Source organism: Pan troglodytes, chromosome 19, assembly GCF_028858775.2.
Source record: "Pan troglodytes isolate AG18354 chromosome 19, NHGRI_mPanTro3-v2.0_pri, whole genome shotgun sequence".
In the NCBI taxonomy this organism is placed as follows: Eukaryota; Metazoa; Chordata; class Mammalia; order Primates; family Hominidae; genus Pan; species Pan troglodytes.
Genome location: NC_072417.2, coordinates 38,213,419 through 38,232,668, shown reverse-complemented (window position 1 = coordinate 38,232,668; position 19,250 = coordinate 38,213,419). Strand labels below are relative to the sequence as shown.

General features: G+C 43.7%; 1 protein-coding gene across 1 annotated transcript in view; it reads right to left on the bottom strand.

Annotated features, from left to right (window-relative positions):
• The window catches only part of NUFIP2 (nuclear FMR1 interacting protein 2), a 133,800-nt gene that overhangs the window by 96,263 nt on the left and 18,287 nt on the right, over nucleotides 1-19,250 (bottom strand). Inside the window, exon 2 of the mRNA XM_511374.9 lies at nucleotides 17,352-17,510. The gene's annotated coding sequence lies outside the window, so the exon portion shown is untranslated. The remainder of the gene's footprint in view (nucleotides 1-17,351; nucleotides 17,511-19,250) is intronic.

Genomic DNA, 19,250 nt, shown 5'->3' with positions numbered 1-19,250 from the left:
CAAATATATTTTTCCCTCTCCTGTTAAATTACTTTTCTTAGGATAAATTTTAGGAAGCAGAATTACTAGGTTAAAGAATATAAAGATTTTAAAGCCACCAATAACTCTTTTTCTATTCTTACTTGGAGGACTTGTCAGTTCTCTTTCTTTATATTTAATTTTTCACGGTGGTGGGGGGTGGTCCTCCATTTTCTGATGTCCTGTCCATGAGTAGATACATGTTCCTGGAAAATAGTCTAGAATAGTAGTTCTCAAGTTCAACTGCACATTACAATTACCTAGGGAGCTGTTAAAAATATCAATGCCAAGGACTCTAGATATTCTGACTTAATTAGTCTAGGGGAGCATGAGCATGGACTTTTTTTTTTTTTTTTTTTTGAGGCAGAGTCTCACTCTGTCGCCCAGGCTGGAGTGCAATGGTGCCATCTTGGTTCACTGCAACCTCTGTCTTAAAAATGTCCATGCTTGGCCAGGTGCGGTGGCTCACACTTGTAATCTCAGCACTTTGGGAGGCCGAGGCAGGCAGATCACTTGAAGTTAGGAGTTTGAGACCAGCTTGGCCAACACGGTGAAACCCCGTTCCACTACAAGTACAAAAATTAGCTGGGCGTGGTGGCGGCTGCCTGTAATCCCAGCTACTTGGGAGGCTGAGGCAGAAGAATTGCTTGAACCCACGAGGGGGAGGTTGCAGTGAGCTGAGATTGCGCCATTGCACTCCAGCCTGGGCGACAAGAGCAAAACTCTGTCAAAAAAAAAAAAAAAAAAGAATATCCTTGATGAAACAGAAAAAAAATATTGGTTTTATTAGATCCCTCAGAACATGTTTTTAATTATTTGGTATGACAAGATATGTATGCATGAAGCACTTCTGTTGCATATCAAAGAATGATTGGTGGTTGTCTTGAGGAAAACCGTTTCTCTAATTCATTGAGCTATGAGCTGACCTTTTTCATTGACCACTATTTTTACCTGAAAAAACGACTAACAGACAAACTATGGCTATCAAAACTTGGGTATTTGGCTGAAATTTCCCCATAATGAAGAAAGTGAGCTTGCATGTCAAGAAAAATAACTGATAAACTGATATTGTTTCTTGCCAATGACAAAATTTGAGTTTTCAAACAAAAATTAGAATTTTGGAAAACTTATATCTACTACCATGAGCTTGACAGTTTCCCAATACTTAAAGATTTTCCTGATGATAATAAATGTGTTTTTTTTGGGGGGGGGACATCATATAATGAAATGTGTCAACATTTGGAAGATATGCATATCTCAAGGAATTAATATTTTTCAAATGACTAGGGCATATATTAAATCATGCATGGGTAAAAGATCCATTCAAAGAGAAAGACAGACCAGTGGATTTTATTTTATTTTATTTTATTTATTTATTTTTTTGAGATGGACTTTCGCTCTTGTTGTCCAGGCTGGAGTGCAATGGCAAGGTCTCAGCTCACTGCAACCTCTGCCTCCTGGGTTCAAGCAATTCTCCTGCCTCAGCCTCCCGAGTAGTTGGGATTACAGGTGCTCACCACCATGCCTGGCTAATTTTTGTATTTTTTTCAGTAGAGACGGGGGTTTTACCACGTTGCCCAGGCTGGTCTTGAACTTTTGACCTCAAGTGATCTGCCCACCTTGGCCTCCCAAAGTGCTAGCACTATAGGTGTGAGCCACTGCACCCAGTCCTAATGGATTTTAATGAAACAGAGGACAAAAAGTTCATTTAATAATGTTTCAGATTCTACATTGCAAATAACTTTTTTTTTTTTCTTTAAAGACATCAGATCTCACTGTGTTGCCTAGGCTGGACTCAAACTCCTGGGCTGAATTAATCCTCCCACCTCAGCCTCCTGAGTAGCTGGTACTATAAACCCGCACCACTGTGCCTGGCTGCAACCAACCTTTAAGAAATTACCATTTGTTGGCCGGGTGCGGTGGCTCATGCCTGTAATCCCAGAACTTCAGGAGGCTGAGGCAGGTGGATCACGAGGTCAGGAGTTCAAGACCAGCCTAGCCAACATGGTGAAACCCCGTCTCTACTAAAAATACAAAAAAATTAGCCAGGCGTGATGGGGCACACCTGTAATCCCAGCTACACGGGAGGCTAAGAGAGGAGAATCACTTGAACCTGGGAGGTGGAGGTTGCAGTAAGCCGAGATTGTGCCACTGCACTCCAGCCTGGGACAGGGTGAAACTCCGTCTCAAAAATGAAAAGAAATTACAGCTTGTTGCATTTCCATGTACTATCAAAGAATAACCACAATGGTCAGAAAAAAACTATCTAAAAACTTCTTCCAGCTACATATCTGTGTGAAGCCAGATTTTCTTCATATCCTTCAACTAAAACAACATATTGCAACAGACTGAATGCAGATGCATAAATGAGAATCTATTAGCTAAAGCTGACGTTAAAGAAATTTGTAAAAATGTAAAACATTGACACCCTTCTCATTATATTTTTTGTTTTGGAAAATATAACTGTTTTTCATAAAAATATTTAGGTTAATGTACAATAAGTTTGCTGTTATTTAGTTTTAAATTCTAATACAGTAATTGATAATACACATACATATCCCACATAAACGAAAGCTCATTAGTTTTTAAGACTTCTTGGTTTGAGAACTACTACTCAAAATTTTTTGTTTGTTTTGAGAGAGGGTCTCTGTTGCTCAGACTGGAGTGCAATGGCACAATCATAGCTCCTGACTATAAACTGAACCTCCTGGGCAATCCTCCCATCTCAGCCTCCTGAGTGGCTGGGACTACAACACCTAGCTTTTTTTTTTTTTTAATTATTTTTAGTAGAGATAAGGTCTCGCTATGTTGTCCGGGCTAGTCTCGAACTCCTGAGCTCAAGTGATCCTTCTGCCTCAGCCTCCAAAAGTGCTAGGATTACAGGTATGAACCACTGGGTCCTGCCTAGAAGTTTTACTAAATTTTAGAGGCCTAAAATCTGAAATAGTTAAGAACCACAGACCTTTGAAAAGGAATAGACGAACTGATTGCATATTCTCAGTGAAGATTATTTTTCTCAGTTAAAAGCTTTTGAAAAGTATGAAATGGCAATGAGTTCTAGATTCTATTCCTGATAAGAACTTGCCAACAGCTCTGATATGCCAATTAACTGCTGACCCTTAATATTAATGGGTTTTAAACAACTCTTAGATGTTCAAATCCCAATTCCTTAATATGATATACAAAGCATCCTGTATAAACTGTGCTTTCCAAGAATTAACTGATTTAATTTGTGACAACTCTATGTAGTAGGTACTGTTACCATGTATGATTTGTACATTCTGTTCAACAAATGAATGAATACAATGAGTAAATAAAATTAAGAATTTTTTTTTTTGAGACGGAGTCTTGCACTGTTGCCCAGGCTGGAGTGCAGTGGTGCGATCTTGGCTCACTGCAAGCTCCACCTCCTGGGTTCACGCCATTCTCCTGCCTCAGCCTCCCGAGTAGCTAGGACTACAGGTGTCCACCACCACGCCTGGCTAATTTTTTCTTTTTTTGTATTTTTAGTAGAGACGGGGTTTCACCGTGTTAGCCAGGATGGTCTCGATCTCCTGATCTCGTGATCCACCTGCCTCAGCCTCCCAAAGTGCTGGGATCACAGGTGTGAGCCACCGCGCCCAGCCAAAATTAAGTTATTTTTATTTTTATTTTTTTGAGACGGAGTCTCGCTCTGTTGCCCAGGCTGTAGTGCAGGGCACCATCTCGGCTCGCTGCAGCCTCCGCCTCCTGAATTCAAGTGATTCTCCTGCTTCAGCCTCCTGAATAGCTGGGATTACAAGCACGCACCACCATGCCTGGCTAATTTTTGTACTTTTTAGTAGAGATAGGGTTTCACCATGTTGGTCAGGCTGGTCTCAAACTCCTGACTTCGTGATCCGCCAGCCTCAGCCTCCCAAAGTGCTGGGATTACAGGCGTCACCGTGCCCGGCCTAAGTAATTTTTTTTTTTTTTTTTTTTTGAGACTGAGTCTTGCTCTGTCGCCCAGGCTGGAGTGCAGTGGTGCAATCTTGGCTCACTGCAAGCTCCACCTCCCGGGTTCACGGCATTCTCCTGCCTCAGCATCCCAAGTAGCTGGGACTACAGGCGTCCACCACCATGCCCGGCTAATTTTTTCTTTTTTTGTATTTTTAGTAAAGACGGGGTTTCACCATGTTAGCCAGGATGGTCTTGATCTCCTGACCTTGTGATCCACCTGCCTCAGCCTCCCAAAGTGCTGGGATTACAGGCAGGAGCCACTGCGCTGGCTAGTAATTTTAAAATCTAGATCCAAGTCCAGTTTAGAAAAGAGAAACATTCTCAACTCCAGCTCTGTTCATTCAATTAATGATCACTTCCTGTCTTTTTCCTCATTATTTGCCTATCTGCAGTTTTCTTCTGTGTTTTTACTGCCATCTGCCTCTTCTCTGTTTCATCTCTTCAAAAGTCTCACTGTTAATTCCTTTCTTTCTTGGGATTTTAGATCCCTCTAAATCTGCATGCACCTTTTGAAAACAAATACGAACATCACAATATTTACCAACTAGTCTCATAAGAGCTAACCTTCATGGAGTAATCACTATGTGATACATGCTTTACTGCATGACCTTACTTAGTCTTCATTGTACTACGGTACTATTTTTATCATCCCTATTTTACAGGGATGGGACAACAGAGGTTAACAGAACTAAAATAACTTGGCCAAATCTCACAGCTAGATAGTGGTAGAGCCAGGATTTGATTTAAACCTGTGTCTTTTCCTCCTACAGCTTTAATTAGAAATAATTTATGCATTATAAAATTCACCTATTATAAGTGTACAGTTCAATGCTTAGTAAATTTATAGAGTTGTGCAACTATCACCACAATTCAGTTTTTAGAATATTTTCCTCACCCCAAAAAGTTCCCTTGTGCTCATTTGCAGTCAATTCCTGCTCCCAACCCTAGCCCCAGACAACTACTAATCAGCTTTCTGTCTCTATAGAGTTGCCTTTTGTGGAACTTACATAAATGGAATCCTACATTGCATGTAAATAGAATCTTTGTGTCTGGCTTTTTTCATTTAGCATGATGTTTTTGAAGTTCATCCATGTTGTATAGTGTGTCAGTCATTCATTCCTTCTTATGGCTGAACAATATTCTGTTGTACAAATATACTGTGTTTTGTTCCATTCACCATTTGGGTCGTTTCCACTTTTTGGCTATTATGAATAATGCTGTTGTGAACATTCACATACAAGCTTCTGTGTGGTCATATATTTTCATTTCTCTTGAGCAGTACCTAGGAGTGAAATTGCTGAGTCATAGAGTAAGTTTATGTTGAACTTTTTTTTTTGAGATGGAGTCTCACTCTATCGCCCAGGCTAGAGTGCAGTGGCGCAATCTCGGCTCACTGCAACCTCTGCCTCCTGGGTTCAAGCAATTCTCCTGCCTCAGCCTCCCAAGTAGCTGGGACTACAGGTGCATGCCACCGGGCCCGGCTAATTTTTTGTATTTTTAGTAGAGATGGGATTTCACTGTGTTAGCCAGGATGGTCTCGATCTCCTGACCTCGTGATCTGCCCGCCTCAGCCGCCCAAAGTGCTGGGATTAGAGGCTTGAGCCACCATTCCTGGCCTATGTTGAACTTTTAAAGAAACTCCAAAACTATTTTCCAAAGTGGCAGTATCATTTTATATTCCCACTAACAATGCATGAAGGTTCTAATTTCTCCACATCCTCATACACATTTGGCATTGTTGGTCTTTTTAATTATAACCATTCTAGTGAATGTGAAGTGGTATCTCTGTGGTTTCAGTTGGCATTTCCCTAATGACTAATGCTGTTGAATATCTTCTACTACATTTGTTAGCCATCCATATATCTTCTTTGGTGAGAACTCATGACTACAAAGTAAATGCTACTCAACCAATGTTTCTCAAACATGCCATACACATTCTTGCCTCTCTGCTTTTTATTTATTTATTTTTTTGAGACAGGGTCTCCCTGTATCACCCAGGCTGGAGTGCTGTGGTGCCATCACAGCTCACCGCAGCCTCAACCTCCTCGAGCAATCCTCCCACCTCAGACTCCCAAGTAGCTGGGACTCCAGGTGCCCACCATCAAGGCTGGCTAATTTTTGTGTTTTTTGTAGAGATGGGGTTTCGCCATGTTGCCCAGGCTGGTTCAAACTCCTGAGCTCAGGCAAACTGCCTGCCTTGGCCTCCCAAAAGGAGACCTCCCAAAGTGCTGAGATTACAGACATGAGCCATCGTGCCTGGCCACCTCTCTGCTTTTAAGTATACTCTTCTTCTAATCTAAAATGCCCTGTTATTTTATGGTCCAAATTTACCATTTCAAAAAATTTATCGGCCAGGCATGGTGGCTCATGCCTGTAATCCCAGCGCTTTAGAAGCCCAAGATGGGTGGATCATCTGAGGTCAGGAGTTCAAGACCAGCCTGGCCAACATGGTGAAACCCCGTCTGTATTAAAAATACAAAAAATTAGCCAGGAGTGGTGGCGCATGCCTGTAATCCCAGCTACTCGGGAGGCTGAGACAGGAGAATTGCTTGAACCCAGGAGGCAGAGGTTGCAGTGAGCTGAGATCGTGCCATTGCACTCCAGCCTGGGTGACAGAGCGAGACTTCCTCTCAAAAAAAAAAAAAAAAAAAAAAATATATATATATATATATATATATATATATATATATAAACTAGCCAGGCGAGGTGGTGGGCGTCTATAATCCCAGCTACTCAAGAGGCTGAGGCAGGAGAATCATTTGAACCCAGGAGGCAGAGGTTGCAGTGAGCTGAGATCACTCCACTGCACTCCAGCCTGGGCAACAGAGTGAAACTGTCTCAAAAAAAAAAAAAAAAGGCCAGGCGCGGTGGCTCATGCCTGTAATCCCAGCACTTTGGGAGGCCGAGGTGGACAAATCACCGGAGGTCAGGAGTTCATGACGAGGTGGCCAACATGGTGAAACCCCGTCTCTACAAAAATACAAAAATTAGCTGTGTGTAATCCCAGTTACTAGGGAGGCTGAGGTGGGAGAACTGCTGAACCTGGGAGGCAGAGGCTGCAGTGAGCCGAGATCGTGCCACTGTACTCCAGCCTGGGCAACAGAGCGAGACTGTCTCAAAAAAAAAAAAAAAAAATTACCCACAGATTCTCATCTCCTGTAAGAGTAATGTTGGTCCAATCCTTTACACTTCCTATCTGTCACAGTATTCTCATACAGCAATAAGACAATAAATGTTAAGTTTATGAATGAACTTTGACCTGGTTAAAACATACAAATTCTATTCCATTTCTGAGCAGAACAGATCCTCAATATATATTTCTTGAAAATGGGTACTATAGAAGATACAAAGACAAATAAAGCAAAATAAAATATAAAAATGTTTTATTGGCCGGGTGCGGTGGCTTATGCCTGTAATCCCAGCACTTCAGGAGGCTGAGGTGGGTGGATCACAAGGTCAGGAGTTCAAAACCAGCCTGGCCAAGATGGTGAAACCCTGTCTCTGCTAAAACTACAAAAATTAGCCAGGCATGGTGGCAGGCGCCTGTAACCTAGCTACTTGGGAGGCTGAGGCAGGAGAATCGTTTGAACCTGGGCGGCAGAGGTTGCAGTGAGCCAAGATCGCGCCACTGCACTCCAGCCTGGGTGACAGAGCGAGACTCCGTCTCAAAAAAAAAAAAGTTTTATCATCTAATACGATGCGCAGATATGGGTCCTGCTGTGGTTTGAATGTGTTCCCCAAGGAATACATGTTGGAAACAATCCCCAATGCCAACAGTGTTGGGAGGTAGGGCCTAATGGGAGGTGTTTAGGTCATGAGGATGGAGCCCTCATGAATGTGTTAATATAATATCCAATTAAAAAGGGCTTAAGGCTGTGAGTTCTATGGCCTGCACTCACCCTTTGCCTTTCACCTGCCAAGGGATGACACAGAAAGAAGGCCCTCATCAGATGTGGGTCCCTAGAACTTAACCTTCCCAGCCTCCAGAAATAAATTTCTTTTCTTTGTAAATTACCCACTCTGTGGTATTCTGTTATAACAATACAAAACAGACTAAGACAGGCCCAAATGATGCAAAAGTATGTCCTCTGCAATTGTACTACCACTTCAGGCCTAAATAAGACCCAAAGGCCTAGTATCCATATATCTATTAATTTGTTTAACAATGATTTATTAAGCATCTTTAATGTATTTGCCACTGTGTAATTGCTATTGTTAGAGGGAGAATAGAAGTAATAGATATGATCTTTCTATTTGTTCATAGAAAGATGAAGAGAAGTGACAGGTAATCAAATAATTTTAATACAATGATAAGTGCAATAATAAAGATAGCTCCAGCCAGGCGCGGTGGCTCACACCTGTAGTTCCAGGACTTTGGGAGGCCTAGGCGGGCGGATCATGAGGTCAAGAGATCAAGACTATCCTGGCCAACATGGTGAAACCCCATCTGTACTAAAAAAACAAAAAAATTAGCCAGGCGTGGTGGCCCGCGCCTGTAGTCCCAGCTACTCAGGAGGCTGAGGCAGGAGAATCACTTGAACCCAGGAGGCAGAGGTTGCAGTGATCTGAGATCGCGCCACTGCACTCCAGCCTGGTGACAGAGCAAGACTTCATCTCAAATAAATAAATAAATAAATAAAGGTAGCTCCACCTGTAGGACTGCACATGTTATCACAGTGTCACAAAAGAAATGACTTTGATTTGGTTCTTTAAGAAAGAATATTAGCCAAATGAAACATAGGGCTTCCTGGTGTCATCCTGGCCCAGCTCTGGGTTTTTCCCTCACCACAAACTGTCAAAAAGCCTGATCCAATTTTGTATCAGTAAAATAATCAAGACATTTGAAAAAGTGCTGGACTGATCTGGGTTCCTGGGGTTATTGGGATAATGTCAACAACAGCACTTCCCCCCACATTTCCCCTTTTCTGGACTCATTTCTAGGTATCATCCTGAGTTTTTAAGACACTTAAATAGTTTTAGAAATCAACAAGGGTAGTCTGGGTGCAGTGGCTCATCCTGTAACCCTAGCAATTTGGGGGGCTGAGACCAGAGGATAGCTTGAACTCAGGAATTCAAGACCAGCCTGGGCAACATAGCAAGACCTCATTTCTACTAAAAACCAAAAGAACTAACTTGGCATAGTGGCACATGCCTGTAGTCCCAGCTCTTCAGGAGGCTGAGGTGGGAGGATCACTTGGGCCCAGGTGATGGAGGCTACATGAGCTATGATCATGCCACTGCACTCTAAAGAACCTGTTTCAATACAAAACAAAACAAAAAAGCACAACACACAACAACAACCAAAAAAAAAAAAAAAAGGAAAGAAAAAAGAAATCAATAAGGGTAGGAGGACTTGAGGACTAGATAAAAAATGAACCTCTTGAAAAAGACTGTCTTTAGCAGTCTGATCTCTCCAAGCCTGGAGGAGAGCCCAAGAGATGGAGGTGAGCCAAAGAGCTGGAGGCTCTTTATTGTAAATAGGGTTAGTTGTTTCCAGGTAAACCATTAGGTTTTTAGATCCCCAAATTCTGCCCATTGGTATTGCTCAGTTGTTGTTTGGTTTTAGCCCATACGGCCTTTTATTTAAACCTCCCTTGGAGGGCTTAATCTGGAAAGCAAAAATGGATGATGGCCAAGGAAACAGGGAAAATATGGAATAGTAATATTTGTCCTGGGCATCACGATTCTGAATAACAGGAAGTTATTTCTGTGGCCATCAACCTGTTGTAATGAAAGACATTCAAATTTCAGTCATAATTTGAATACTGACGCTGAAACCTTGTTCAAACTATTCAACACTATTAAATCAGAAGCTCTTTAACAGAAAAATAATCTACCTTTAATTCTTTGGTGAAAATTAAAAGAAAGTATGTAGCGACCCCTCGTTATCAGTTTGACAATGGTGATGATAATACTAATACTTCTACTAATCACTTACACTTATAGAGCGTTGTCTATGCACCAGGCAGTGTTTCAGAGTGCTTTGTATGATAATGATGATTTGTTGAATTTCTAAGTCTCAGTTTCTGATATTTATATCGGCTCTCCACTATGCCTGTATGAAAGACGAGTATATTGCGGATCACTTGTGGACAGGAGTTCCAGATCAGCCTGGCCAACATGGTGAAACCCCGTCTCTACTAAAAATTCAAAAAAATTAGCTGGAAATTGCTTGAACCTGGGAGGCAGAGGTTGCAGCGAGCCGAGATCGCGCCATTGCACTCCAGCCTGGGCAACAGAGCGAGACTCCATCTCAAAAAAAGAAAAAAGGGCCAGGCGCAGTGGCTCACGCCTGTAATCCCAGCACTTTGGGAGGTCGCGGTGGACGGATCACCTGAGATTGGGAGCTCCAGACCAGCCTGGCCAACATGGCAAAACTCCATCTCTACTAAAAGTACAAAAATTAGCCGGGCCATGGTGGTGGGCACCTGTAATCCCAGCTACTCAGGAGGCTGAGGCAGGAGAATCGCTTGAACCCAGGAGGTGGAGGTTTGCAGTGAGCCAAGATCGCGCCACTGAGCTCCAGCCTGGGAGAAAAGAGCGAGACTCCGTCTCAAAAAAAAAGCAAAGCAAAGCAAAAAAGAAAGACCAGTGTGTTGCTGTTTGTCTTAGGCAGCTTGAGGTGCTGTAACAAAATACCATAGACTAAGTGGCTTAGACAACAGATTTTGGCCGGGCGCAGTGACTCATGCCTGTAATCCCAGCACTTTGGGAGGCCAAGGCGGGTGAATCACCTGAGGTCAGGAGTTCAAGAGCAGCCTGACCAATATGGTGAAACCCCATCTCCACTAAAAATACAAAAATTAGCCAGGCTTGGTGGCAGGCACCTGTAGTCCCAGCTACTCAGGAGGCTGAGACAGGAGAATTGCTTGAATCCGGGAGGCAGGGGTTGCAGTGAGACGAGATCACACCATTGCACTCCAGCCTGGGTGAGAGAGCAAGACTCTGTCTCAAAAAACAAAAACAAAAACAAAACAGATTTATTTCTCAAAGTTCTGGAGGCTGGGAAGTCCCAGATCACAGGGTCAGCATGATCAGGTTCTTGGTAAGGGCCTTTGCCCTGGCTTGCAGATGGCCAACTTCCAGCTGTGTCCTCACATTGTGGGAGAGAGAGACACACACACACACAGAGGTCTGGTCTCTTCCTCCCTATCAGGACACTAATCTCAATATGAGGCTTTACTCTCAAGACCTCATCTAAATCTAATTACCTCCCAAGGTCTCACCCCCAAAACCCACCACATTAGGGGTTAGGGCTTCAACATATGAGTTTAAGAGCGGCATATTCTGTCCATAACATCATTCTAAGAACTGCTTCTCCAACCTGGCTGCATATTTTATCATTCAGGGAGGCTTCTAAAAAATACCAATGCCTATATGCTAAACCAATTAACTCAGAATATCTGGAAGTAGAGCCTAGCTCCTCTTTGTAGATTGAACGAGAGTTAGAAAAGGGTAACTAAGGCCAAGTGCGGTGGCTGACACCCATAATCCCAGCACTTTAGGAGGCTGAGGCGGGCGGATCACCTGAGGTCCGGAGTTCTAGACCAGCCTGGCCAGCATGGTGAAACAGTCTCTACTAAAAATACAAAATTAGCCGGGCATGGTGGCGCATGCCTATAATTCCAGGTACTCGGGAGGCTGAGACAGGACAATCGCTTGAACCCGGGAGGTGGAGGTTGCAGTGAGCCGAGATCGCACCACTGCACTCCACCCTGGGCGACAGAATGAGACTTTGTCTCAGAAAAAAAAAAAAAAGAAAGAAAGAAAGAACAGGGTAGCTCACATTCACATTTTCCCTAAGTAAGGAGCATCCGACTTTTTTTCTTAAAGCCTTAGTGGTCAGCCCAAGGAGTCCTGATTTCACTCAATTTTCACTCAATTTCTGGGTTTCTGTTTTTCCATGTGGGAAGAGAAGCTTCTTTGAGGATTTCTATGTTTTGTTTTAAGACCAGGTTTTGTTTTGTCACCCAGGCTGGAGTGCAGTGGCATGATCAGGGCTCATTGTAGCCTCAGCCTCCAGGGCTCAGGTGATCCCCCTACCTCAGCCTCCCAAGTAGTTGGGACTACAGGCCTGCAACACCACGCTGGCTAATTTTTGTAATTTTTTTTTAGATGGGGTTTCGTCATGAGTTCAGGTTGGTCTTGAACTCCTGGGCTCAAGTGAGCTGCCCCGCCTTGGCCTCCCAAAGTACTGGGATTACAGGCATGAGCCACCGTGCCTGGCCCATTGCTTTTTTTTTTTTTTTTTTTTTTTTTTTGAGACAGAGTCTCACTCTGTTGCCCAGCCTAGAGTGCAGTGGTGCGATCTCAGTTCACTGCAACCTCTGCCTCCCGGGTTCAAGTGATTCTCCGGCCTTAGCCTCCTGAGTAGCTGGGAATACAGGCGTGTGCCACCACGACTGGCTGATTTTTGTATTTTTTAGTAGAGACGGGGTTTCACCATATTGGCCAGGCTGGTCTTGAACTCCTGACCTTGTGATCCGCCCGCCTTGGCCTCCCAAAGTGCTGGGATTATGGGCATGAGCCACCGCACCCGGACACCTGGCCGATTTCTATGGTTTTTAAAGAAAAGATGTTTCTGAGGCATGATTAACACAGTATTTGCCTTTTCTCTTTTTATTTTATTTATTTATTTTTTTTTTTGAGATGGAGTCTCGCTCTGTCGCCCAAGCTGGAGTGCAGTGGCGCGATCTCGGCTCACTGCAAACTCTGCCTCCCGGGTTCACACCATTCTCCTGCCTCAGCCTCCCTCCCGAATAGCTGGGACTTACATGCGCCTGCCACCAGGCCGGCTATTTTTTTGTATTTTTAGTAGAGACGGGGTTTCACCGTGTTATCCAGGATGATCTCGATCTCCTGACCTTGTGATCCGCCCGCCTCAGCCTCCCAAAGTGCTGGGATTACAGGTGTGAACCACCACGCCCGGCCTTTTCAGTATTTGCCTTTTCTCAGAGTCCTATCAGGTCTCTTATTGTTGGTTTCTGGGATAACTTGTGTTTTTCTTTTAAAGATACTCTGCCCTGGATTTACTAATTTGCTTACTATATATTGACTGCATTCCATGCATCAAGAGCTGTACTGAGTGGTGGGGATTTAAAGAAGATAACAAATCTCTTATCCCTAAAGAATTCACTCCTTGGGGTAAGAGACTCACACAAATAACACATAAAAAATGTGAAAAGTTAATGTAAAAGTATTGTGAAAGGCTCTGGGAAGGAAACAGTTAATTGTGGACTATCAGGGAAAACTAAAAAGGGAATGCGCTTGCCCTTTGAGTTGAGCTTTAAGGACAACATGACAATATGGGATGGGAAGTAGAGGGAGTACAGGGGGGCATTTCTGGGAGAGGAATAGTGCGAACAGTGGGTTGGAGGTGCGATGGAATGTTAAGTGGTCCAGTTTAACTCAAATTCAGGGCATTTAAGGAGATTATAGAAAATGAGAATAGTGGCCCGATGTGGTGGCTCACTCCTGTAATCCCAGCACTTTGGGAGGTCAAGGCGGCCAGATCACCTGAGGCCAGGAGTTCGAGACCAACATGGTGAAAACCTATCTCTACTAAAAATACAAAAAATTAGCTGGGTGTGGTGGCGGGCAACTGTAATCTCAGCTACTCTGGAGGCTGAGGAAGGAGAATCACTTGAACCTGGGAGGCGAAGGTTGCAGTAAGCCAAGATCGCACCACTGCACTCCAGCCTGGGCAACAAAAGCGAAACTCTGTCTCAGAAAAAAAAAAAAAAAAGAGAATAAGATAGTAATTTCTACCCTATTTTAAGGAGGTAAAGATTAGAGGAGGAAGTTTGAAGAGAGTGGTATAGCTTTGAAACAGCCATTTTGCAGAATGAAAAAGGGAGTTCACTAGGAATAATGACATCAGCTACTATTTATGAGTGCTTACTATGTGCTAGGCATTCTGCTAGGTTCACCATATATCTTGATGAACTAAGCAGCCATGGTCCTTGTTCTCATATGGAGCCTACAATCTAGTAGGGGAGATAGAAAACAAATAGGTATATTCTTTTTGGGGGGTGTAGGGGGACAGGGTCTCATTCTGTCACCCAGATAGAGTACAGTGGTATGATCACTGCTTATGGCAGCCTTGACCTCCAGGGCTCAAGTGATCCTCCTGCCTCAGCCTCCCAAGTAGCTGGGACCACAGATGGAAGCCCCCATGCCTTGCTAATTATTTATTTACTTATTTATTTTTTTGAGACGGAGTTTCGCTCTTGTTGCCCAGGCTGGAGTGCAATGGCGCGATCTCGGCTCACAGCAACCTCTGCCTCCCAGGTTCAAGCGATTCTCCTGCCTCAGCCTCCCTAGTAGCTGGGATCACAGGCATGTGCCACCACACCCAGCTAATTTTGTATTTTTAGTAGAGACAGGGTTTCCCCATGTTGTTCAGGCTGGTTGCAAACCCCACCTCAGGTGATTAGCCTGCCTTGGCCTCCCAAAGTGCTGGGCTTATAGGCGTGAGCCACTGCTCCTGGCCTGCTAATTTATTTTTATATTTTGTAGAGAGACGAGTCTCCCTATTTTGCCCAGGCTGGTTTTAAACTCCTCTTGTTTTTTCAGACAGGGTCTCACTGCGTCACCCGGGCTGGAGTGCAGTGGCGTGATCTGGCTCACTGCAACCTCAACCTCTTGGGCTCAAGCAATCCTCCCACCTCAGCCTCCCAAGTAGCTAGAACTACAGACATGCACCACCACATCCAGCTAATTTTGTTTATTTTTTGTAGAGACAAAGTCTCACTATGTTGCCCAGGCTGGTTTCCAACTCCTCAACTTGAGTGATTCTCCCACCTTGTCCTCCCAAAGTGCTAGGATTACAGGTGTGAGCCACCTTGCCCGGCCTAGATTAGTATTTTTTTACATAGGTCTGGAGACTATGGGCCAGCCGCGGCAACTCACACCTGTAATCCCAGTGCTTTGGGAGGCCGAGGCGGGCAGATCACCTGAAGTCAGGAGTTCAAGACCAGCCTGGCCAACATGGAGAAACTCCATCTCTACTAAAAATACAAAAATTAGCCCGGCGTAGTGGTGGGTGCCTGTAATCCCAGATACTCAGGAGGCTGAGGCAGGGAGAATTGCTTGAACCCGGGAGGTGGAGGTTGCAGTGAGCTGAGATCACGTCACTGCATCCAGCCTGGGAGACAAAGCAAGAAAAAAAAGAGGAGACCTATGGAGTTTTGAAATAATAAGATATTGAATAAAATGGCATTCACTGGGCATTTGTCTCTTATACAAAATGCCTAAGTAGGGTCTCTATAAAAAACTGTAACTAAAGGGGAGTGAAAACAAACCCTTTGCTTACAGTTTCAGTGGGTTTAATGAAAATTTATTTATATGGATGAGCCAGTCCACCCCACATGCAATTTGTATTTAATGTATTTGGATTTAGAGTTCTTGCAAACAAATTCAAAAACACTAGAATAGATTCATTGTGTCTCCTCTTTTCTATAGGAGAGGCAGTACAACCTAATTGTTAAATTGAGGGCATTAACATTAGACAGACCTGGTTTTGATTCTTGCTCAGCCACTTCCTAGCCCTGGGACCTTAGGCAAGTTATTCAACCTCTCTAGGCCTAGTTTTCTCATTAGTGCTGTGCAGATAACAAAAGAACCTATTTCAAAGGATTGTGTTGTAAATATTAAACGAAAAATTAAAGCATTTAGCCCAGTGCCTGGAAGGCAGTCACTGACACATTCCATTGCAGAAAGACATAATAGAAACAATATAATATCAAACACTTATTATGCCAGCTACTGTGCTAAGTACTTTAAATTCATTATTTCATTTAATCCTTTGAGATAGGCATTATTTCTTATTCGCATTTCACTTGAGGAAAGGGTGGTTTAAGGAATTTCAGTAATCAGAGAACTATAAAAACATCCAGTTAGCACAATCACCCTCAGGTGTGCACGTGTAATTTGATGCAAACATATGCATGCATACAAATGCAAGAATATTTACATAGTCATTATTGCCTGTACCATGTTTCCTGGCACTTCCACCTGGATTGATGGTGCTGTAATAACATAGTGGCATTAGTGGAACTGGCTGGAAGAGCACCCACTCAACCAGAATGGGTGTTTTATTGGAAAGAGTGATGCATTGCAAAAGGCCCAACTCTGTCTCTACCTTGCCCTCAGACCTTGAATAAGTCATTTAACTAAATCTTTGGGCCTCAGTTTCCTCATCTGTAAAATAAGGGGGCTGGCTCAGGTCTACTCTAATCAGCTCTGAATCAAAAGCAGCCCTCAATCCTGCCACCTTGTATAGGCAGTTCTATACAAACACACTCGCCCCCATGGCAACGGCCACTCAGCTCTCAGAAGCACTGGTATGCCGCTCTACTCCAGCCAACAGTACTATTTCCATCGCAAATTCCTGGGTGAATAGAGGGCTTGGATGGGGGAGGGATCTGTTCATCAGTAATCTTAAAGCCCCTGGCATTAAAAGAAAGTCTAGAATAAATTGTCTGTGGGTGGTGCATATGTGCTAAATCAGAAACAGCATCAGCATTTAATTCACAATATTATCCTTCTAGGAGGTGGAGGAGCTATCTTAGCTGAGGTGAAATTTAGAGGGTCACTTTGCCACTGAAGTGCTGAGTCAATGAGTGGAGGAAACTGTGACCCAAGTTATTTAAAATTGGGGAGGATGCCAAAAGAACATTGCCAGAGGGTGTTTAAATCAATCTGGATTTTTGAGAAGCAATTCCAGTGTTTATTTCCAAGCTACATAGATAGACTCTCTTATTATCTTATCACAGCAGACACTTATCAGAACTTCATCTTGGAAGCACAGAGGCTGTAGGGCAAATGGACTGAGAATAAAGATGCAAGAAAAAGAGAACATCTCTTTTCAAAAAAAGGAGGAGATATCCTTGAGAAGGCTGCCCTATATCTGCCCTACCCTCTATTTTCAAGCCTTCACCAAGTTGTTTCTAGAGTCTGTTGCTGATAATGGTGAAATGGTGACGATGACAATGATGAATTCATGGCAAGGATTAGCTCTTGCCTTTTCTTCCTCCACATTGCATAGATTTGAGCCAAAGGGGGCACTATTCTTTTATAACTCAGATGAAAAGGAAGTAGATGCTCACTTAAGATAGAGTTTGAATTGCCTTTCTCACAAGGAATGGTTCCAGGAGAAATGTAATAGGCACTACACTAGGTTTCCAGCTGAGGGCAGCCGTGTTAGCCTTTGCTGACTCCTTACGGCTGCCTACTGAGAGATCTGCAGAGGAAAGGCACTGAAAACAGGCAAACAATGTGAAGGTGGACTGGGAGTTTGGAAATCAGGCTGGTGAGAGTTCCCAGAAGAAGGCTGTCTGTAGTTAGAGACCGACCTGTGTCCATGAGCTGGGGGAATCCCGGAATGAATGGATGGTCTTTGCTGAGGATTGTATGAGCAGCAAAACTTTCTGAGCTATGACGTGCAGGGCAAATCAAAGCTGGCTGCTCCTTACAAACCTGTGGAGTTGGACTTGCTGTTTTTCCTCTTGCCACTAGAGGGTAGAATATGAAAAGAAGATTAGCATGTTTTCATCCTTGCCTAGTTAGCCCTGTAGGAATTCTAAGTGTTAAAGGATAAGAAATCTTGATCTTGCTAACACATATATCTGTCCAAGCTATTTCCTGGCTTACACATGTTCAATGGCTCCCTAAAGTTTCCAGAATAAAGTCTGAGTTGATGAGAATGGCATACAAGCTCTTCCCAAATTCGCCTTGGTCTTCCTTCATAACTCTGCCCTTCAGTCCCCTGCTCTTCATCTACAATACAAATCCTCGGGGAAGTAGTGTGGTAGAAGGAACATAGGTGTCGGAGACAACTGGAAGTCAGTTAATCATCCCAGACCACTTATTTTACATCAGTACCACATGCAACTCACCACTAATTCCTGTCTATTCTATCTCTTAGAGAAACTCTTTGAGGGCAGGGACCATGTCTACTTTGCTCAAATTTGTATCTTTTTTTTTTTTTTTTGAGACAGAGTCTCGCTCTGTCACCCAGCCTGCAATGTGCAGTGGTGCAATCTCGGCTCACTGTAACCTCCGCCTCCCGGGTTCACGCCATTCTCCTGCCTCAGCCTTCCGAGTAGCTGGGACTACAGGCGCCTGTCACCTCGCCCGGCTAATTTTTTTTATTTTTAGTAGAGATGAGGTTTCACCATGTTAGCCACGATAGTCTCGATCTCCTGACCTCGTGATCCATGCACCTTGGCCTCCCAAAGTGCTGGGATTACAGGTGTGAGCCACCGTGCCCAGCCTCAAATTTGTATCTTTACTGCCTAGCACTCTTCATGGGAGCTCATTCAATATTTATTGATCAAAATAATAAATGAATGATTACATCCATAGCACTGTTGTCCTCCTAGTCCAAGTTAATACCATCTCTCACCTGGTCTGCAGTGGGGTCCCAAGTGGTCTCCCTACGTCTCCTTTTGCTCATTACAATCCATTTTATACTCTGCAGCAAGAATGATCTTTCCCAAATGCAATTTTGCTTTAAAACCCTTCAATGGCTTCCCATTGCTCTTAAAATAAATACCATTATATTCTGAATATGACCCACAAAGTAAATATAATTTCATTTATTAGCAGTTTGGCCACTTGCTAGTTATGTGATTATTAGTAAATTAGTAAATCTCACTGAGTTTTGGTTTCCTCATCTTAAAAATGTAAACAATAGGCCGGGCACAGTGGCTCACACCTGTAATCCCACTTTGGGAGGCCGAGGCAGGCAGATCATTTGAGGTCAGGAGTTCGAGACCAGCCTGGCCAACATGGTGAAACCCCATCTTCAGTAAAAATACAGAAAATTAGCTGGGCGTGGTGACAGGTGCCTGTAATCCCAGCTACTAGGGAGGCTGAGGCAGGAGAATCACTTGAACTTGGGAGATAGAGATTGCAGTGAGCCGAGATTGTGCCACTGCACTCCAGCCTGGGTGACAGAGTGAGACTACATCTCAAAAAAAAAAAAAAAAAAAAAAAAGAGGCCCGGCACGGCGGCTGGCGCCTGTAATCCTAGCACTTTGGGAGGCTGAGGCAGGTGGATCACCTGAGCTCAGGAATTTGAGACCAGCCTGGGCAACAGGGTGAAACCCTGTCTGTACTAAAAATACAAAAAAAGAAAAAAAAAATTGGCTGGGCATGGTGGCACATGTCTGTATTCCCAGCTACTGGGGAGGCTGAAGCAGAAGAATCACTTGAACCCAGGAGGTGGAGGTTACAGTGAGCCGAGATTG